Source organism: Aulostomus chinensis, chromosome 9 (assembly GCF_037954235.1).
Source record: "Aulostomus chinensis isolate RoL2024-O1b breed Wild chromosome 9, RoL_Achi_v1.0, whole genome shotgun sequence".
Classification (NCBI taxonomy): domain Eukaryota; kingdom Metazoa; phylum Chordata; class Actinopteri; order Syngnathiformes; family Aulostomidae; genus Aulostomus; species Aulostomus chinensis.
Genome location: NC_141328.1, coordinates 15,325,278 through 15,344,780, shown reverse-complemented (window position 1 = coordinate 15,344,780; position 19,503 = coordinate 15,325,278). Strand labels below are relative to the sequence as shown.

Sequence of the window (19,503 nt, the reverse complement as noted above, 5' to 3'; positions counted from 1 at the left end):
CTATGCTCACCACTATACCACCAACACAGCACATGCCCCTTCAAGGTCGACATAACCTTCATGTCACAAGATAATTGGGTCAAAAATAGGCTCGATTTCCACCTGTTCATTGCTGAAGGTGTGATAACCCACCAGAAAAGCAGGCATCAAACGCTAGCCGCAGGGCACCCTTGGGTTCCATGGTGTAATGGTCAGCACTCTGGACTCTGAATCCAGTGATCCGAGTTCAAGTCTCGGTGGAACCTCGTTCGAGTCTGCTGTTTAACCTGCTGAAGCAATCACTGGTTACAGATGTTAATATGGATTAAAAACACACATCAAGAGGGGCAAAAAAAGGCCCCGTGAAAAGTTCCGCTTCCCTGTACAACGCACACAATTTTCCGTCAACTCAGCGTAACTTCTTCATGTTGCATCTTCCTGGCCACCAAAACGGCAGCCATCTCTTCCATGGACAGTCTCAAATTCATGTGAATAGTGTATGGCCGATTACACCACCTTCAACCACTGCACTCGAGCGATAAGGAAATCTGGCTTAAGGTGAGGTGCTATCGTTGGCATTGACGGACACCTTTTTAGTTGATGGGTGGGCAGAATGTGAGCACAGTCCAAAGACAAGAATGCCGAGAGGTCAAGGTGATGGACTGCCAGCTCATTATTTGCTACCACATGCATTGTAGAACCCCACCTTCTTGCTATGAAGACATTCGCAGGGAAACCTTTCCTGCCAATCCAGCTGACGAGCGTTTAGGTCCACTGTCCTCCTCCTTTCCATGGAAAAGAACCTCTCCCATTTGCTCCTTTTTGACATCGTTATTCTCAATAGGCTCTTTTCTCCGTAACAAAAATAAGTGGTACCTTCTTTCATAGAAGACTTGGGCTGTCTCCTATTTTCAAGCCTTTAATCTTTCTGACACAAAAGTTAAAATAATACCCCCACACTTTTCAAAAGGACGGAATGGGAGAATGGTCAACACCGCATGGAGGTTCCGATTTTGACATGGACAGGACATGTGGTATGGAGATAATTATTAACTAGCAAGGTAGACGTGAAAGGGATGATGTTGACGGGCAGAACTCACATGACCCCGCTCAATTACATCTGTCAGCGCAGGCAACAAAGCCAAGCTCAATCGCCTGGGTTGTAAAAGCCATGAGATCCAGAAAAATGCCATAGAAGAGTGCAAATTGCCTACGCTGAGACTTTAATTGTAGAAAGAAAGTACTTGCTGAGAGTCAGTCCCAAATTTCGCCCGATCTGATTGAAAAGGAGGTCAAGGTTTCCCACGCAGTGTCACAATGCTATACTAATGCATTGGCCGGGAATCGAACCCGGGTCAACTGCTTGCAAGGCAGCTATGCTCACCACTATACCACCAATGCACCGCATGCCCCTTCAAGGACGACATAAGCTTCATGTCACAAGATAATTGGGTCAAAAATAGGCTCAATTTTCACCTGTTCATTGCTGAAGGTGTGAAAACCCGCCAGAAAAGCAGGCATCAAACGCTAGCCGCAGGGCACCCTTGGGTTCCATGGTGTAATGGTCAGCACTCTGGACTCTGAATCCAGTGATCCGAGTTCAAGTCTCGGTGGGACCTCGTTCGAGTCTGCTGTTCAACCTGCTGAAGCAATCACTGGTTACAGATGTTGAAATGGATGAAAAGCACACATAAAGAGGGGTAAAAATGGCCCCGCGAGAAGTTCTGCTTCCCTGTACAGCACACAGCATTTTCTGTCAACTCAGCGTTACTTCTTCCTGCCGCATCTTCTTTGACCACCAAAACGGCGGCCATCTCTTCCAAGGACAGTCTAAAATTCATGTGAATAGTGCATGGCCGATTACACCACCTTTAACCACTGCACTTGAGCGATAAGGAAATCTGGCTTAAGGTGAGGTGCTATTGTTGGCATTCACAGACACCTTTTTAGTTGATGGGTGGGCAGAATGTGAGCACAGTCCAAAGACAAGAATGCCGAGCGGTCAAGGTGATGGAATGCCAGCTCATTATTTGCTACTACATGCATTGTAGAACCCCACCTTCTTGCTATGATGACATTCGCAGGGGAACCTTTCCTGCCAATCCAGCTGACGGGCGTTTAGGTCCACTGTCCTCCTCATTTCCATGGAAAAGCACCTCTCCCATTTGCTCCTTTTTAACATCTTTTGTTCTCAATAGGCTCTTTTCTCCGTAACACGATATCAGCGGTACCTTCTTTCATAGAAGACTTGGGATGTCTCCTATTTTAAAGCCTTTAATCTTTCTGACACAAAAGTTAAAATAATACCCCCACACTTTTCAAAAGGACGGAATGGGAGAATGGTCAACACCGCATGGAGGTGCCGATTTTGACATGGACAGGACATGTGGTATTGAGATAATTATTAACTAGCAAGGTAGACGTGAAAGGGATGATGTTGACGGGCAGAACTCACATGACCCCGCTCAATTACATCTGTCAGCGCAAGCACCCAAGCCAAGCTCAATCTCCTGGGTTGTAAAAGCCATGAGATCCAGAAAAATGCCATAGAAGAGTGCAAATTGCCTACGCTGAGACTGTAATTGTAGAAAGAAAGTACTTCCTGAGAGTCAGTCCCAAATTTCGCCCGATCTGATTGAAAAGGAGGCCCAGGTTTCCCACACTGTGTCACTACGCAAAACTAATGCATTGGCCGGGAATCGAAGCCGGGTCAACTGCTTGGAAGGCAGCTATGCTCACCACTATACCACCAATGCACCACATGCCCCTTCAAGGACGACATAAGCTTCATGTCACAAGATAATTAGGTCAAAAATAGGCTCAATTTTCACCTGTACATTGCTGAAGGTGTGAAAACCCGCCAGAAAAGCAGGCATCAAACGCTAGCCGCAGGGCACCCTTGGGTTCCATGGTGTAATGGTCAGCACTCTGGACTCTGAATCCAGTGATCCGAGTTCAAGTCTCGGTGGAACCTCGTTCGAGTCTGCTGTTCAACCTGCTGAAGCAATCACTGGTTACAGACGTTAAAATTGATTAAAAACACACATAAAGAGGGGCAAAAAAAGGCCCCGAGAGAAGTTCCGCTTCCCTGTACAACGCACAGCTTTTTCCGTCAACTCAGCGTTGCTTCTTCATGTTGCATCTTCCTGGCCACCAAAACGGCAGCCATCTCTTCCATGGACACTCTCAAATTCATGTGAATAGTGCATGGCCGATTACAACACCTTCAACCACTGCACTCGAGCGATAAGGAAATCTGGCTTCAGGTGAGGTGCTGTCGTTGGCATTGACGGACACCTTTTTAGTTGATGGGTGGGCAGAATGTGAGCACAGTCCAAAGACAAGAATGCCGAGAGGTCAAGGTGATGGACTGCCAGCTCATTATTTGCTACCACATGCATTGTAGAACCCCACCTTCTTGCTATGATGACATTCGCAGGGGAACCTTTCCTGCCAATCCAGCTGACGAGCGTTTAGGTCCACTGTCCTCCTCCTTTCCATGGAAAAGAACCTCTCCCATTTGCTCCTTTTTAACATCGTTCTTCTCAATAGGCTCTTTTCTCCGTAACAAAAAATAAGTGGTACCTTCTTTCATAGAAGACTTGGGCTGTCTCCTACTTTCAAGCCTTTAATCTTTCTGACACAAAAGTTAAAATAATACCCCCACACATTTCAAAAGGACGGAATGGGAGAATGGTCAACACCGCATGGAGGTGCCGATTTTGACATGGACAGGACATGTGGTATTGAGATAATTATTAACTTGCAAGGTAGACGTGAAAGGGATGATGTTGACGGGCAGAACTCACATGACCCCGCTCAATTACTTCTGTCAGCGCAAGCACCCAAGCCAAGCTCAATCTCCTGGGTTGTAAAAGCCATGAGATCCAGAAAAATGCCATAGAAGAGTGCAAATTGCCTACGCTGAGACTTTAATTGTAGAAAGAAAGTACTTCCTGAGAGTCAGTCCCAAATTTTGCCCGATCTGATTGAAAAGGAGGCCAAGGTTTCCCTCACTGTGTCACTATGCAAGACTAATGCATTGGCCAGGAATGGAACCCGGGTCAACTGCTTGGAAGGCAGCTATTCTCACCACTATACCACCAATGCACCACATGCCCCTTCAAGGATGACATAAGCTTCATGTCACAAGATAATTGGGTCAAAAATAGGCTCAATTTTCACCTGTTCATTGCTGAAGGTGTGAAAACCCGCCAGAAAAGCAGGCATCAAACGCTAGCCGCAGGGCACCCTTGGGTTCCATGGTGTAATGGTCAGCACTCTGGACTCTGAATCCAGTGATCCGAGTTCAAGTCTCGGTGGAACCTCGTTTGGAGTCTGCTTTTTAACCTGCTGAAGAAATCACTGGTTACAGATGTTGAAATGGATGAAAAGCACACATAAAGAGGGGCAAAATTTGCCCCGCGAGAAGTTCCGCTTCCCTGTACAACACATGGCATTTTCTGTCAACTCAGCGTTGCTCCTTCCTGCCGCATCTTCCTGACCACCAAAACGGCAGCCATCTTTTCCAAGGACAGTCTCAAATTCATGTGAATAGTGCATGGCCGATTACACCACCTTCAACCACTGCACTCGAGCGATAAGGAAATCTGGCTTAAGGTGAGGTGCTGTCGTTGGCATTGACGGACACCTTTTTAGTTGATGGGTGGGAAGAATGTGAGCACAGTCCAAAGACAAGAATGCCGAGAGGTCAAGGTGATGGACTGCCAGCTCATTATTTGCTACCACATGCATTGTAGAACCCCACCTTCTTGCTATGATGACATTCGCAGGGGAACCTTTCCTGCCAATCCAGCTGACGAGCGTTTAGGTCCACTGTCCTCCTCCTTTCCATGGAAAAGAACCTCTCCCATTTGCTCCTTTTTAACATCTTTTGTTCTCAATAGGCTCTTTTCTCCATAACACGATATCAGCGGTACCTTCTTTCATAGAAGACTTGGGATGTCTCCTATTTTAAAGCCTTTAATCTTTCTGACACAAAAGTTAAAATAATACCCCCACACTTTTCAAAAGGACGGAATGGGAGAATGGTCAACACCGCATGGAGGTGCCGATTTTGACATGGACAGGACATGTGGTATTGAGATAATTATTAACTAGCAAGGTAGACGTGAAAGGGATGATGTTGACGGGCAGAACTCACATGACCCCGCTCAATTACATCTGTCAGCGCAAGCACCCAAGCCAAGCTCAATCTCCTGGGTTGTAAAAGCCATGAGATCCAGAAAAATGCCATAGAAGAGTGCAAATTGCCTACGCTGAGACTTTAATTGTAGAAAGAAAGTACTTCCTGAGAGTCACTCCCAAATTTCGCCCGATCTGATTGAAAAGGGGGCCCAGGTTTCCCACACTGTGTCACTATGCTATACTAATGCATTGGCCGGGAATCGAAGCCGGGTCAACTGGTTGGAAGGTAGCTATGCTCACCACTATACCACCAATGCACCACATGCCCCTTCAAGGACGACATAAGCTTCATGTCACAAGATAATTGGGTCAAAAATAGGCTCAATTTTCACCTGTACATTGCTGAAGGTGTGAAAACCCGCCAGAAAAGCAGGCATCAAACGCTAGCCGCAGGGCACCCTTGGGTTCCATGGTGTAATGGTCAGCACTCTGGACTCTGAATCCAGTGATCCGAGTTCAAGTCTCGGTGGAACCTCGTTCGAGTCTGCTGTTCAACCTGCTGAAGCAATCACTGGTTACAGACGTTAAAATTGATTAAAAACACACATAAAGAGGGGCAAAAAAAGGCCCCGAGAGAAGTTCCGCTTCCCTGTACAACGCACAGCATTTTCCGTCAACTCAGCGTTGCTTCTTCATGTTGCATCTTCCTGGCCACCAAAACGGCAGCCATCTCTTCCATGGACACTCTCAAATTCATGTGAATAGTGCATGGCCGAATACAACACCTTCAACCACTGCACTCGAGCGATAAGGAAATCTGGCTTCAGGTGAGGTGCTGTCGTTGGCATTGACGGACACCTTTTTAGTTGATGGGTGGGCAGAATGTGAGCACAGTCCAAAGACAAGAATGCCGAGAGGTCAAGGTGATGGACTGCCAGCTCATTATTTGCTACCACATGCATTGTAGAACCCCACCTTCTTGCTATGATGACATTCGCAGGGGAACCTTTCCTGCCAATCCAGCTGACGAGCGTTTAGGTCCACTGTCCTCCTCCTTTCCATGGAAAAGAACCTCTCCCATTTGCTCCTTTTTAACATCGTTCTTCTCAATAGGCTCTTTTCTCCGTAACAAAAAATAAGTGGTACCTTCTTTCATAGAAGACTTGGGCTGTCTCCTACTTTCAAGCCTTTAATCTTTCTGACACAAAAGTTAAAATAATACCCCCACACTTTTCAAAAGGACGGAATGGGAGAATGGTCAACACCGCATGGAGGTGCCGATTTTGACATGGACAGGACATGTGGTATTGAGATAATTATTAACTTGCAAGGTAGACGTGAAAGGGATGATGTTGACGGGCAGAACTCACATGACCCCGCTCAATTACTTCTGTCAGCGCAAGCACCCAAGCCAAGCTCAATCTCCTGGGTTGTAAAAGCCATGAGATCCAGAAAAATGCCATAGAAGAGTGCAAATTGCCTACGCTGAGACTTTAATTGTAGAAAGAAAGTACTTCCTGAGAGTCAGTCCCAAATTTTGCCCGATCTGATTGAAAAGGAGGCCAAGGTTTCCCTCACTGTGTCACTATGCAAGACTAATGCATTGGCCAGGAATGGAACCCGGGTCAACTGCTTGGAAGGCAGCTATTCTCACCACTATACCACCAATGCACCACATGCCCCTTCAAGGATGACATAAGCTTCATGTCACAAGATAATTGGGTCAAAAATAGGCTCAATTTTCACCTGTTCATTGCTGAAGGTGTGAAAACCCGCCAGAAAAGCAGGCATCAAACGCTAGCCGCAGGGCACCCTTGGGTTCCATGGTGTAATGGTCAGCACTCTGGACTCTGAATCCAGTGATCCGAGTTCAAGTCTCGGTGGAACCTCGTTTGGAGTCTGCTGTTTAACCTGCTGAAGAAATCACTGGTTACAGATGTTGAAATGGATGAAAAGCACACATTAAGAGGGGCAAAGAAAGGCCCCGAGAGAAGTTCCGCTTCCCTGTACAACGCACAGCATTTTCCGTCAACTCGGCGTTGCTTCTTCATGTTGCATCTTCCTGGCCACCAAAACGGCAGCCATCTCTTCCATGGACACTCTCAAATTCATGTGAATAGTGCATGGCCGATTACACCACCTTCAACCACTGCACTCGAGCGATAAGGAAATCTGGCTTAAGGTGAGGTGCTGTCGTTGGCATTGACGGACACCTTTTTAGTTGATGGGTGGGCAGAATGTGAGCACAGTCCAAAGACAAGAATGCCGAGAGGTCAAGGTGATGGATTGCCAGCTCATTATTTGCTACCACATGCATTGTAGAACCCCACCTTCTTGCTATGATGACATTTGCAGGGGAACCTTTCCTGCCAATCCAGCTGACGAGCGTTTAGGTCCACTGTCCTCCTCCTTTCCATGGAAAAGAACCTCTCCCATTTGCTCCTTTTTAACATCTTTTGTTCTCAATAGGCTCTTTTCTCCGGAACACGAAATCAGCGGTACCTTCTTTCATAGAAGACTTGGGATGTCTCCTATTTTCAAGCCTTTAATCTTTCTGACACAAAAGTTAAAATAATACCCCCACACTTTTCAAAAGGACGGAATGGGAGAATGGTCAACACCGCATGGAGGTGCCGATTTTGACATGGACAGGACATGTGGTATTGAGATAATTATAAACTAGCAAGGCAGACGTGAAAGGGATGATGTTGACGGGCAGAACTCACATGACCCCGCTCAATTACATCTGTCAGCGCAGGCAAAAAAGCCAAGCTCAGTCTCCTGGGTTGTAAAAGCCTTGAGATCCAGAAAAATGCCATAGAAGAGTGCAAATTGCCTACGCTGAGACTTTAATTGTAGAAAGAAAGTACTTCCTGAGAGTCAGTCCCAAATTTCGCCCGATCTGATTGAATAGGGGGCCAAGGTTTCCCACACTGTGTCACTATGCTGTACTAATGCATTGGCCGGGAATCGAACCCGGGTCAACTGCTTGGAAGGCAGCTATGCTCACCACTATACCACCAATGCACCACATGCCCCTTCAAGGACGACATAAGCTTCATGTCACAAGATAATTGGGTCAAAAATAGGCTCAATTTTCACCTGTTCATTGCTGAAGGTGTGAAAACCCGCCATAAAAGCAGGCATCAAACGCTAGCCGCAGGGCACCCTTGGGTTCCATGGTGTAATGGTCAGCACTCTGGACTCTGAATCCAGTGATCCGAGTTCAAGTCTCGGTGGGACCTCGTTTGGAGTCTGCTGTTTAACCTGCTGAAGCAATCACTGGTTACAGACGTTAAAATGGTTTAAAAAAACACATCAAGAGGGGCAAAAAAAGGCCCCGAGAGAAGTTCCGCTTCCCTGTACAACGCACAGCATTTTCCGTCAACTCGGCGTTGCTTCTTCATGTTGCATCTTCCTGGCCACCAAAACGGCAGCCATCTCTTCCATGGACACTCTCAAATTCATGTGAATAGTGCATGGCCGATTACACCACCTTCAACCACTGCACTCGAGCGATAAGGAAATCTGGCTTAAGGTGAGGTGCTGTCGTTGGCATTGACGGACACCTTTTTAGTTGATGGGTGGGCAGAATGTGAGCACAGTCCAAAGACAAGAATGCCGAGAGGTCAAGGTGATGGACTGCCAGCTCATTATTTGCTACCACATGCATTGTAGAACCCCACCTTCTTGCTATGATGACATTCGCAGGGGAACCTTTCCTGCCAATCCAGCTGACGAGCGTTTAGGTCCACTGTCCTCCTCGTTTCCATGGAAAAGCACCTCTCCCATTTGCTCCTTTTTAATATCTTTTGTTCTCAATAGGCTCTTTTCTCCGTAACACGAAATCAGCGGTACCTTCTTTCATAGAAGACTTGGGATGTCTCCTATTTTCAAGCCTTTAATCTTCCTGACACAAAAGAAAAAAATGATACCCCCACACTTTTCAAAAGGAAGGAATGGGAGAATGGTCAACACCGCATGGAGGTCCCGATTTTGACATGGACAGGACATGTGGTATGGAGATAATTATTAACTAGCAAGGTAGACGTGAAAGGGATGATGTTGACGGGCAGAACTCACATGACCCCGCTCAATTACATCTGTCAGCGCAGGCAAAAAAGCCAAGCTCAATCGCCTAGGTTGTAAAAGCCATGAGATCCAGAAAAATGCCATAGAAGAGTGAAAACTGCCTACGCTGAGACTTTTATTGTAGAAAGAAAGTACTTCCTGAGAGTCAGTCCCAAATTTCGCCCGATCTGATTGAAAAGGAGGTCAAGGTTTCCCATGCTGTGTCACAATGCTATACTAATGCATTGGCCAGGAATCGAACCCGGGTCAACTGCTTGGACGGCAGCTATGCTCACCACTATACCACCAATGCACCACATGCTTGTCAAGGATGACATAAGCTTCATGTCACAAGATAATTGGGTCAAATATAGACTCAATTTTCACCTGTTCATTGCTGAAGGTGTGAAAACCCGCCAGAAAAGCAGGCATCAAACGCTAGCCGCACGGCACCCTTGGGTTCCATGGTGTAATGGTCAGCCCTCTGGACTCTGAATCCAGTGATCCGAGTTCAAGTCTCGGTGGGACCTCGTTTGGAGTCTGCTGTTTTACCTGCTGAAGCAATCACTGGTTACAGATGTTGAAATGGATGAAAAGCACACATAAAGAGGGGTAAAAATGGCCCCGCGAGAAGTTCTGCTTCCCTGTACAACACACAGCATTTTCTGTCAACTCAGCGTTACTTCTTCCTGCCGCATCTTCTTTGACCACCAAAACGGCGGCCATCTCTTCCAAGGACAGTCTAAAATTCATGTGAATAGTGCATGGCCGATTACACCACCTTTAACCACTGCACTTGAGCGATAAGGAAATCTGGCTGAAGGTGAGGTGCTATTGTTGGCATTCACAGACACCTTTTTAGTTGATGGGTGGGCAGAATGTGAGCACAGTCCAAAGACAAGAATGCCGAGCGGTCAAGGTGATGGAATGCCAGCTCATTATTTGCTACCACATGCATTGTAGAACCCCACCTTCTTGCTATGATGACATTCGCAGGGGAACCTTTCCTGCCAATCCAGCTGACGGGCGTTTAGGTCCACTGTCCTCCTCATTTCCATGGAAAAGCACCTCTCCCATTTGCTCCTTTTTAACATCTTTTGTTCTCAATAGGCTCTTTTCTCCGTAACACGATATCAGCGGTACCTTCTTTCATAGAAGACTTGGGATGTCTCCTATTTTAAAGCCTTTAATCTTTCTGACACAAAAGTTAAAATAATACCCCCACACTTTTCAAAAGGACGGAATGGGAGAATGCTCAACACCGCATGGAGGTGCCGATTTTGACATGGACAGGACATGTGGTATTGAGATAATTATTAACTAGCAAGGTAGACGTGAAAGGGATGATGTTGACGGGCAGAACTCACATGACCCCGCTCAATTACATCTGTCAGCGCAAGCACCCAAGCCAAGCTCAATCTCCTGGGTTGTAAAAGCCATGAGATCCAGAAAAATGCCATAGAAGAGTGCAAATTGCCTACGCTGAGACTTTAATTGTAGAAAGAAAGTACTTCCTGAGAGTCAGTCCCAAATTTCGCCCGATCTGATTGAAAAGGAGGCCCAGGTTTCCCACACTGTGTCACTATGCTATACTAATGCATTGGCCGGGAATCGAACCCGGGTCAACTGCTTGGAAGGCAGCTATGCTCACCACTATACCACCAATGCACCACATGCCCCTTCAAGGACGACATAAGCTTCATGTCACAAGATAATTGGGTCAAAAATAGGCTCAATTTTCACCTGTTCATTGCTGAAGGTGTGAAAACCCGCCAGAAAAGCAGGCATCAAACGCTAGCCGCAGGGCACCCTTGGGTTCCATGGTGTAATGGTCAGCACTCTGGACTCTGAATCCAGTGATCCGAGTTCAAGTCTTGGTGGGACCTCGTTTGGAGTCTGCTGTTTTACCTGCTGAAGCAATCACTGGTTACAGACGTTAAAATGGATTAAAAGCACACATCAAGAGGGGCAAAAAAAGGCCCAGAGAGAAGTTCCGCTTCCCTGTACAACGCACACAATTTTCCGTCAACTCAGCGTTACTTCTTCCTGTTGCATCTTCCTGGCCACCAAAACGGCAGCCATCTCTTCCATGGACAGTCTCAAATTCATGTGAATAGTGTATGGCCGATGACACCACCTTCAACCACTGCACTCGAGCGATAAGGAAATCTGGCTTAAGGTGAGGTGCTATCGTTGGCATTGACGTACACCTTTTTAGTTGATGGGTGGGCAGAATTTGAGCACAGTCCAAAGACAAGAATGCCGAGAGGTCAAGGTGATGGACTGCCAGCTCATTGTTTGCTACCACATGCATTGTAGAACCCCACCTTCTTGCTATGATGACTTTCGCAGGGGAACCTTTCCTGCCAATCCAGCTGACGAGCGTTTAGGTCCACTGTCCTCCTCCTTTCCATGGAAAAGAACCTCTCCCATTTGCTCCTTTTTAACATCGTTCTTCTCAATAGGCTCTTTTCTCCGTAACAAAAAATAAGTGGTACCTTCTTTCATAGAAGACTTGGGCTGTCTCCTATTTTCAAGCCTTTAATCTTTCTGACACAAAAGTTAAAATATTACCCCCACACTTTTCAAAAGGACGGAATGGGAGAATGGTCAACACCGCATGGAGGTGCCGATTTTGACATGGACAGGACATGTGGTATTGAGATAATTATTAACTTGCAAGGTAGACGTGAAAGGGATGATGTTGACGGGCAGAACTCACATGACCCCGCTCAATTACTTCTGTCAGCGCAAGCACCCAAGCCAAGCTCAATCTCCTGGGTTGTAAAAGCCATGAGATCCAGAAAAATGCCATAGAAGAGTGCAAATTGCCTACGCTGAGACTTTAATTGTAGAAAGAAAGTACTTCCTGAGAGTCAGTCCCAAATTTCGCCCGATCTGATTGAAAAGGGGGCCAAGGTTTCCCACACTGTGTCACTATGCTGTACTAATGCATTGGCCGGGAATCGAACCCGGGTCAACTGCTTGGAAGGCAGCTATGCTCACCACTATACCACCAATGCACCACATGCCCCTTCAAGGACGACATAAGCTTCATGTCACAAGATAATTGGGTCAAAAATAGGCTCAATTTTCACCTGTTCATTGCTGAAGGTGTGAAAACCCGCCATAAAAGCAGGCATCAAACGCTAGCCGCAGGGCACCCTTGGGTTCCATGGTGTAATGGTCAGCACTCTGGACTCTGAATCCAGTGATCCGAGTTCAAGTCTCGGTGGGACCTCGTTTGGAGTCTGCTGTTTAACCTGCTGAAGCAATCACTGGTTACAGACGTTAAAATGGTTTAAAAAAACACATCAAGAGGGGCAAAAAAAGGCCCCGAGAGAAGTTCCGCTTCCCTGTACAACGCACAGCATTTTCCGTCAACTCGGCGTTGCTTCTTCATGTTGCATCTTCCTGGCCACCAAAACGGCAGCCATCTCTTCCATGGACACTCTCAAATTCATGTGAATAGTGTATGGCCGATTACACCACCTTCAACCACTGCACTCGAGCGATAAGGAAATCTGGCTTAAGGTGAGGTGCTGTCGTTGGCATTGACGGACACCTTTTTAGTTGATGGGTGGGCAGAATGTGAGCACAGTCCAAAGACAAGAATGCCGAGAGGTCAAGGTGATGGACTGCCAGCTCATTATTTGCTACCACATGCATTGTAGAACCCCACCTTCTTGCTATGATGACATTCGCAGGGGAACCTTTCCTGCCAATCCAGCTGACGAGCGTTTAGGTCCACTGTCCTCCTCGTTTCCATGGAAAAGCACCTCTCCCATTTGCTCCTTTTTAATATCTTTTGTTCTCAATAGGCTCTTTTCTCCGTAACACGAAATCAGCGGTACCTTCTTTCATAGAAGACTTGGGATGTCTCCTATTTTAAAGCCTTTAATCTTTCTGACACAAAAGTTAAAATAATACCCCCACACTTTTCAAAAGGAAGGAATGGGAGAATGGTCAACACCGCATGGAGGTCCCGATTTTGACATGGACAGGACATGTGGTATGGAGATAATTATTAACTAGCAAGGTAGACGTGAAAGGGATGATGTTGACGGGCAGAACTCACATGACCCCGCTCAATTACATCTGTCACCGCAGGCAAAAAAGCCAAGCTCAATCGCCTAGGTTGTAAAAGCCATGACATCCAGAAAAATGCCATAGAAGAGTGCAAACTGCCTACGCTGAGACTTTTATTGTAGAAAGAAAGTACTTCCTGAGAGTCAGTCCCAAATTTCGCCCGATCTGATTGAAAAGGAGGTCAAGGTTTCCCACACTGTGTCACTATGCTGTACTAATGCATTGGCCGGGAATCGAACCCGGGTCAACTGCTTGGAAGGCAGCTATGCTCACCACTATACCACCAATGCACCACATGCCCCTTCAAGGACGACATAAGCTTCATGTCACAAGATAATTGGGTCAAAAATAGGCTCAATTTTCACCTGTTCATTGCTGAAGGTGTGAAAACCCGCCATAAAAGCAGGCATCAAACGCTAGCCGCAGGGCACCCTTGGGTTCCATGGTGTAATGGTCAGCCCTCTGGACTCTGAATCCAGTGATCCGAGTTCAAGTCTCGGTGGGACCTCGTTTGGAGTCTGCTGTTTTACCTGCTGAAGCAATCACTGGTTACAGATGTTGAAATGGATGAAAAGCACACATAAAGAGGGGTAAAAATGGCCCCGCGAGAAGTTCTGCTTCCCTGTACAACACACAGCATTTTCTGTCAACTCAGCGTTACTTCTTCCTGCCGCATCTTCTTTGACCACCAAAACGGCGGCCATCTCTTCCAAGGACAGTCTAAAATTCATGTGAATAGTGCATGGCCGATTACACCACCTTTAACCACTGCACTTGAGCGATAAGGAAATCTGGCTTAAGGTGAGGTGCTATTGTTGGCATTCACAGACACCTTTTTAGTTGATGGGTGGGCAGAATGTGAGCACAGTCCAAAGACAAGAATGCCGAGCGGTCAAGGTGATGGAATGCCAGCTCATTATTTGCTACCACATGCATTGTAGAACCCCACCTTCTTGCTATGATGACATTCGCAGGGGAACCTTTCCTGCCAATCCAGCTGACGGGCGTTTAGGTCCACTGTCCTCCTCATTTCCATGGAAAAGCACCTCTCCCATTTGCTCCTTTTTAACATCTTTTGTTCTCAATAGGCTCTTTTCTCCGTAACACGATATCAGCGGTACCTTCTTTCATAGAAGACTTGGGATGTCTCCTATTTTAAAGCCTTTAATCTTTCTGACACAAAAGTTAAAATAATACCCCCACACTTTTCAAAAGGACGGAATGGGAGAATGGTCAACACCGCATGGAGGTGCCGATTTTGACATGGACAGGACATGTGGTATTGAGATAATTATTAACTAGCAAGGTAGACGTGAAAGGGATGATGTTGACGGGCAGAACTCACATGACCCCGCTCAATTACATCTGTCAGCGCAAGCACCCAAGCCAAGCTCAATCTCCTGGGTTGTAAAAGCCATGAGATCCAGAAAAATGCCATAGAAGAGTGCAAATTGCCTACGCTGAGACTTTAATTGTAGAAAGAAAGTACTTCCTGAGAGTCAGTCCCAAATTTCGCCCGATCTGATTGAAAAGGAGGCCCAGGTTTCCCACACTGTGTCACTATGCTATACTAATGCATTGGCCGGGAATCGAACCCGGGTCAACTGCTTGGAAGGCAGCTATGCTCACCACTATACCACCAATGCACCACATGCCCGTTCAAGGACGACATAAGCTTCATGTCACAAGATAATTGGGTCAAAAATAGGCTCAATTTTCACCTGTTCATTGCTGAAGGTGTGAAAACCCGCCAGAAAAGCAGGCATCAAACGCTAGCCGCAGGGCACCCTTGGGTTCCATGGTGTAATGGTCAGCACTCTGGACTCTGAATCCAGTGATCCGAGTTCAAGTCTTGGTGGGACCTCGTTTGGAGTCTGCTGTTTTACCTGCTGAAGCAATCACTGGTTACAGACGTTAAAATGGATTAAAAGCACACATCAAGAGGGGCAAAAAAAGGCCCAGAGAGAAGTTCCGCTTCCCTGTACAACGCACACAATTTTCAGTCAACTCAGCGTTACTTCTTCCTGTTGCATCTTCCTGGCCACCAAAACGGCAGCCATCTCTTCCATGGACAGTCTCAAATTCATGTGAATAGTGTATGGCCGATGACACCACCTTCAACCACTGCACTCGAGCGATAAGGAAATCTGGCTTAAGGTGAGGTGCTATCGTTGGCATTGACGTACACCTTTTTAGTTGATGGGTGGGCAGAATTTGAGCACAGTCCAAAGACAAGAATGCCGAGAGGTCAAGGTGATGGACTGCCAGCTCATTGTTTGCTACCACATGCATTGTAGAACCCCACCTTCTTGCTATGATGACTTTCGCAGGGGAACCTTTCCTGCCAATCCAGCTGACGAGCGTTTAGGTCCACTGTCCTCCTCCTTTCCATGGAAAAGAACCTCTCCCATTTGCTCCTTTTTAACATCGTTCTTCTCAATAGGCTCTTTTCTCCGTAACAAAAAATAAGTGGTACCTTCTTTCATAGAAGACTTGGGCTGTCTCCTACTTTCAAGCCTTTAATCTTTCTGACACAAAAGTTAAAATAATACCCCCACACTTTTCAAAAGGACGGAATGGGAGAATGGTCAACACCGCATGGAGGTGCCGATTTTGACATGGACAGGACATGTGGTATTGAGATAATTATAAACTAGCAAGGCAGACGTGAAAGGGATGATGTTGACGGGCAGAACTCACATGACCCCGCTCAATTACATCTGTCAGCGCAGGCAAAAAAGCCAAGCTCAGTCTCCTGGGTTGTAAAAGCCATGAGATCCAGAAAAATGCCATAGAAGAGTGCAAATTGCCTACGCTGAGACTTTAATTGTAGAAAGAAAGTACTTCCTGAGAGTCAGTCCCAAATTTCGCCCGATCTGATTGAATAGGGGGCCAAGGTTTCCCACACTGTGTCACTATGCTGTACTAATGCATTGGCCGGGAATCGAACCCGGGTCAACTGCTTGGAAGGCAGCTATGCTCACCACTATACCACCAATGCACCACATGCCCCTTCAAGGACGACATAAGCTTCATGTCACAAGATAATTGGGTCAAAAATAGGCTCAATTTTCACCTGTTCATTGCTGAAGGTGTGAAAACCCGCCATAAAAGCAGGCATCAAACGCTAGCCGCAGGGCACCCTTGGGTTCCATGGTGTAATGGTCAGCACTCTGGACTCTGAATCCAGTGATCCGAGTTCAAGTCTCGGTGGAACCTCGTTCGAGTCTGCTGTTTAACCTGCTGAAGCAATCACTGGTTACAGACGTTAAAATGGTTTAAAAAAACACATCAAGAGGGGAAATAAAAAGCCCCGAGAGAAGTTCCGCTTCCCTGTACAACGCACAGCATTTTCCCTCAACTCGGCGTTGCTTCTTCATGTTGCATCTTCCTGGCCACCAAAACGGCAGCCAACTCTTCCATGGACACTCTCAAATTCATGTGAATAGTGCATGGCCGATTACACCACCTTCAACCACTGCACTCGAGCGATAAGGAAATCTGGCTTCAGGTGAGGTGCTGTCGTTGGCATTGACGGACACCTTTTTAGTTGATGGGTGGGCAGAATGTGAGCACAGTCCAAAGACAAGAATGCCGAGAGGTCAAGGTGATGGACTGCCAGCTCATTATTTGCTACCACATGCATTGTAGAACCCCACCTTCTTGCTATGATGACATTCGCAGGGGAACCTTTCCTGCCAATCCAGCTGACGAGCGTTTAGTTCCACTGTCCTCCTCGTTTCCATGGAAAAGCACCTCTCCCATTTGCTCCTTTTTAATATCTTTTGTTCTCAATAGGCTCTTTTCTCCGTAACACGAAATCAGCGGTACCTTATTTCATAGAAGACTTGGGATGTCTCCTATTTTCAAGCCTTTAATCTTCCTGACACAAAAGAAAAAAATGATACCCCCACACTTTTCAAAAGGAAGGAATGGGAGAATGGTCAACACCGCATGGAGGTCCCGATTTTGACATGGACAGGACATGTGGTATGGAGATAATTATTAACTAGCAAGGTAGACGTGAAAGGGATGATGTTGACGGGCAGAACTCACATGACCCCGCTCAATTACATCTGTCAGCGCAGGCAAAAAAGCCAAGCTCAATCGCCTAGGTTGTAAAAGCCATGAGATCCAGAAAAATGCCATAGAAGAGTGCAAACTGCCTACGCTGAGACTTTTATTGTAGAAAGAAAGTACTTCCTGAGAGTCAGTCCCAAATTTCGCCCGATCTGATTGAAAAGGAGGTCAAGGTTTCCCATGCTGTGTCACAATGCTATACTAATGCATTGGCCAGGAATCGAACCCGGGTCAACTGCTTGGACGGCAGCTATGCTCACCACTATACCACCAATGCACCACATGCCTGTCAAGGATGACATAAGCTTCATGTCACAAGATAATTGGGTCAAATATAGACTCAATTTTCACCTGTTCATTGCTGAAGGTGTGAAAACCCGCCAGAAAAGCAGGCATCAAACGCTAGCCGCACGGCACCCTTGGGTTCCATGGTGTAATGGTCAGCCCTCTGGACTCTGAATCCAGTGATCCGAGTTCACGTCTCGGTGGGACCTCGTTTGGAGTCTGCTGTTTTACCTGCTGAAGCAATCACTGGTTACAGATGTTGAAATGGATGAAAAGCACACATAAAGAGGGGTAAAAATGGCCCCGCGAGAAGTTCTGCTTCCCTGTACAACACACAGCATTTTCTGTCAACTCAGCGTTACTTCTTCCTGCCGCATCTTCTTTGACCACCAAAACGGCGGCCATCTCTTCCAAGGACAGTCTAAAATTCATGTGAATAGTGCATGGCCGATTCCACCACCTTTAACCACTGCACTTGAGCGATAAGGAAATCTGGCTTAAGGTGAGGTGCTATTGTTGGCATTCACAGACACCTTTTTAGTTGATGGGTGGGCAGAATGTGAGCACAGTCCAAAGACAAGAATGCCGAGCGGTCAAGGTGATGGAATGCCAGCTCATTATTTGCTACCACATGCATTGTAGAACCCCACCTTCTTGCTATGATGACATTCGCAGGGGAACCTTTCCTGCCAATCCAGCTGACGGGCGTTTAGGTCCACTGTCCTCCTCATTTCCATGGAAAAGCACCTCTCCCATTTGCTCCTTTTTAACATCTTTTGTTCTCAATAGGCTCTTTTCTCCGTAACACGATATCAGCGGTACCTTCTTTCATAGAAGACTTGGGATGTCTCCTATTTTAAAGCCTTTAATCTTTCTGACACAAAAGTTAAAATAATACCCCCACACTTTTCAAAAGGACGGAATGGGAGAATGCTCAACACCGCATGGAGGTGCCGATTTTGACATGGACAGGACATGTGGTATTGAGATAATTATTAACTAGCAAGGTAGACGTGAAAGGGATGATGTTGACGGGCAGAACTCACATGACCCCGCTCAATTACATCTGTCAGCGCAAGCACCCAAGCCAAGCTCAATCTCCTGGGTTGTAAAAGCCATGAGATCCAGAAAAATGCCATAGAAGAGTGCAAATTGCCTACGCTGAGACTTTAATTGTAGAAAGAAAGTACTTCCTGAGAGTCAGTCCCAAATTTCGCCCGATCTGATTGAAAAGGAGGCCCAGGTTTCCCACACTGTGTCACTATGCTATACTAATGCATTGGCCGGGAATCGAACCCGGGTCAACTGCTTGGAAGGCAGCTATGCTCACCACTATACCACCAATGCACCACATGCCCCTTCAAGGACGACATAAGCTTCATGTCACAAGATAATTGGGTCAAAAATAGGCTCAATTTTCACCTGTTCATTGCTGAAGGTGTGAAAACCCGCCAGAAAAGCAGGCATCAAACGCTAGCCGCAGGGCACCCTTGGGTTCCATGGTGTAATGGTCAGCACTCTGGACTCTGAATCCAGTGATCCGAGTTCAAGTCTTGGTGGGACCTCGTTTGGAGTCTGCTGTTTTACCTGCTGAAGCAATCACTGGTCACAGACGTTAAAATGGATTAAAAGCACACATCAAGAGGGGCAAAAAAAGGCCCAGAGAGAAGTTCCGCTTCCCTGTACAACGCACACAATTTTCCGTCAACTCAGCGTTACTTCTTCCTGTTGCATCTTCCTGGCCACCAAAACGGCAGCCATCTCTTCCATGGACAGTCTCAAATTCATGTGAATAGTGTATGGCCGATTACACCACCTTCAACCACTGCACTCGAGCGATAAGGAAATCTG

General features: G+C 46.6%; 27 non-coding genes across 27 annotated transcripts; 14 read left to right on the top strand and 13 right to left on the bottom strand.

Moving 5' to 3' along the window:
* Positions 1–173: 173 nt before the first annotated feature.
* On the top strand, positions 174–245 carry trnaq-cug (transfer RNA glutamine (anticodon CUG)). Its single transcript has one exon. It is a non-coding gene; the product is annotated as a tRNA-Gln (tRNA).
* Positions 246–1,308: 1,063 nt separating this feature from the next.
* On the bottom strand, positions 1,309–1,380 carry trnaa-ugc (transfer RNA alanine (anticodon UGC)). Its single transcript has one exon. It is a non-coding gene; the product is annotated as a tRNA-Ala (tRNA).
* A 146-nt stretch (positions 1,381–1,526) lies between these two features.
* trnaq-cug (transfer RNA glutamine (anticodon CUG)) lies at positions 1,527–1,598 on the top strand. Its single transcript has one exon. It is a non-coding gene; the product is annotated as a tRNA-Gln (tRNA).
* Positions 1,599–2,663: 1,065 nt separating this feature from the next.
* On the bottom strand, positions 2,664–2,735 carry trnag-ucc (transfer RNA glycine (anticodon UCC)). The gene has a single exon. It is a non-coding gene; the product is annotated as a tRNA-Gly (tRNA).
* Positions 2,736–2,881: 146 nt separating this feature from the next.
* On the top strand, positions 2,882–2,953 carry trnaq-cug (transfer RNA glutamine (anticodon CUG)). Its single transcript has one exon. It is a non-coding gene; the product is annotated as a tRNA-Gln (tRNA).
* Positions 2,954–4,017: 1,064 nt separating this feature from the next.
* On the bottom strand, positions 4,018–4,089 carry trnag-ucc (transfer RNA glycine (anticodon UCC)). Its single transcript has one exon. It is a non-coding gene; the product is annotated as a tRNA-Gly (tRNA).
* Positions 4,090–4,235: 146 nt separating this feature from the next.
* Positions 4,236–4,307, top strand: trnaq-cug (transfer RNA glutamine (anticodon CUG)). The gene has a single exon. It is a non-coding gene; the product is annotated as a tRNA-Gln (tRNA).
* Positions 4,308–5,590: 1,283 nt separating this feature from the next.
* On the top strand, positions 5,591–5,662 carry trnaq-cug (transfer RNA glutamine (anticodon CUG)). Its single transcript has one exon. It is a non-coding gene; the product is annotated as a tRNA-Gln (tRNA).
* A 1,064-nt stretch (positions 5,663–6,726) lies between these two features.
* On the bottom strand, positions 6,727–6,798 carry trnag-ucc (transfer RNA glycine (anticodon UCC)). The gene has a single exon. It is a non-coding gene; the product is annotated as a tRNA-Gly (tRNA).
* Positions 6,799–6,944: 146 nt separating this feature from the next.
* On the top strand, positions 6,945–7,016 carry trnaq-cug (transfer RNA glutamine (anticodon CUG)). The gene has a single exon. It is a non-coding gene; the product is annotated as a tRNA-Gln (tRNA).
* Positions 7,017–8,082: 1,066 nt separating this feature from the next.
* Positions 8,083–8,154, bottom strand: trnag-ucc (transfer RNA glycine (anticodon UCC)). The gene has a single exon. It is a non-coding gene; the product is annotated as a tRNA-Gly (tRNA).
* Positions 8,155–8,300: 146 nt separating this feature from the next.
* Positions 8,301–8,372, top strand: trnaq-cug (transfer RNA glutamine (anticodon CUG)). The gene has a single exon. It is a non-coding gene; the product is annotated as a tRNA-Gln (tRNA).
* A 1,067-nt stretch (positions 8,373–9,439) lies between these two features.
* On the bottom strand, positions 9,440–9,511 carry trnag-ucc (transfer RNA glycine (anticodon UCC)). The gene has a single exon. It is a non-coding gene; the product is annotated as a tRNA-Gly (tRNA).
* Positions 9,512–9,656: 145 nt separating this feature from the next.
* Positions 9,657–9,728, top strand: trnaq-cug (transfer RNA glutamine (anticodon CUG)). The gene has a single exon. It is a non-coding gene; the product is annotated as a tRNA-Gln (tRNA).
* A 1,066-nt stretch (positions 9,729–10,794) lies between these two features.
* On the bottom strand, positions 10,795–10,866 carry trnag-ucc (transfer RNA glycine (anticodon UCC)). Its single transcript has one exon. It is a non-coding gene; the product is annotated as a tRNA-Gly (tRNA).
* A 146-nt stretch (positions 10,867–11,012) lies between these two features.
* Positions 11,013–11,084, top strand: trnaq-cug (transfer RNA glutamine (anticodon CUG)). Its single transcript has one exon. It is a non-coding gene; the product is annotated as a tRNA-Gln (tRNA).
* A 1,065-nt stretch (positions 11,085–12,149) lies between these two features.
* trnag-ucc (transfer RNA glycine (anticodon UCC)) lies at positions 12,150–12,221 on the bottom strand. Its single transcript has one exon. It is a non-coding gene; the product is annotated as a tRNA-Gly (tRNA).
* A 146-nt stretch (positions 12,222–12,367) lies between these two features.
* On the top strand, positions 12,368–12,439 carry trnaq-cug (transfer RNA glutamine (anticodon CUG)). Its single transcript has one exon. It is a non-coding gene; the product is annotated as a tRNA-Gln (tRNA).
* Positions 12,440–13,505: 1,066 nt separating this feature from the next.
* On the bottom strand, positions 13,506–13,577 carry trnag-ucc (transfer RNA glycine (anticodon UCC)). Its single transcript has one exon. It is a non-coding gene; the product is annotated as a tRNA-Gly (tRNA).
* A 146-nt stretch (positions 13,578–13,723) lies between these two features.
* Positions 13,724–13,795, top strand: trnaq-cug (transfer RNA glutamine (anticodon CUG)). Its single transcript has one exon. It is a non-coding gene; the product is annotated as a tRNA-Gln (tRNA).
* A 1,066-nt stretch (positions 13,796–14,861) lies between these two features.
* trnag-ucc (transfer RNA glycine (anticodon UCC)) lies at positions 14,862–14,933 on the bottom strand. The gene has a single exon. It is a non-coding gene; the product is annotated as a tRNA-Gly (tRNA).
* A 146-nt stretch (positions 14,934–15,079) lies between these two features.
* On the top strand, positions 15,080–15,151 carry trnaq-cug (transfer RNA glutamine (anticodon CUG)). Its single transcript has one exon. It is a non-coding gene; the product is annotated as a tRNA-Gln (tRNA).
* A 1,065-nt stretch (positions 15,152–16,216) lies between these two features.
* Positions 16,217–16,288, bottom strand: trnag-ucc (transfer RNA glycine (anticodon UCC)). The gene has a single exon. It is a non-coding gene; the product is annotated as a tRNA-Gly (tRNA).
* Positions 16,289–16,434: 146 nt separating this feature from the next.
* On the top strand, positions 16,435–16,506 carry trnaq-cug (transfer RNA glutamine (anticodon CUG)). The gene has a single exon. It is a non-coding gene; the product is annotated as a tRNA-Gln (tRNA).
* A 1,066-nt stretch (positions 16,507–17,572) lies between these two features.
* On the bottom strand, positions 17,573–17,644 carry trnag-ucc (transfer RNA glycine (anticodon UCC)). Its single transcript has one exon. It is a non-coding gene; the product is annotated as a tRNA-Gly (tRNA).
* Positions 17,645–18,927: 1,283 nt separating this feature from the next.
* trnag-ucc (transfer RNA glycine (anticodon UCC)) lies at positions 18,928–18,999 on the bottom strand. The gene has a single exon. It is a non-coding gene; the product is annotated as a tRNA-Gly (tRNA).
* Positions 19,000–19,145: 146 nt separating this feature from the next.
* On the top strand, positions 19,146–19,217 carry trnaq-cug (transfer RNA glutamine (anticodon CUG)). Its single transcript has one exon. It is a non-coding gene; the product is annotated as a tRNA-Gln (tRNA).
* Positions 19,218–19,503: the final 286 nt, after the last annotated feature.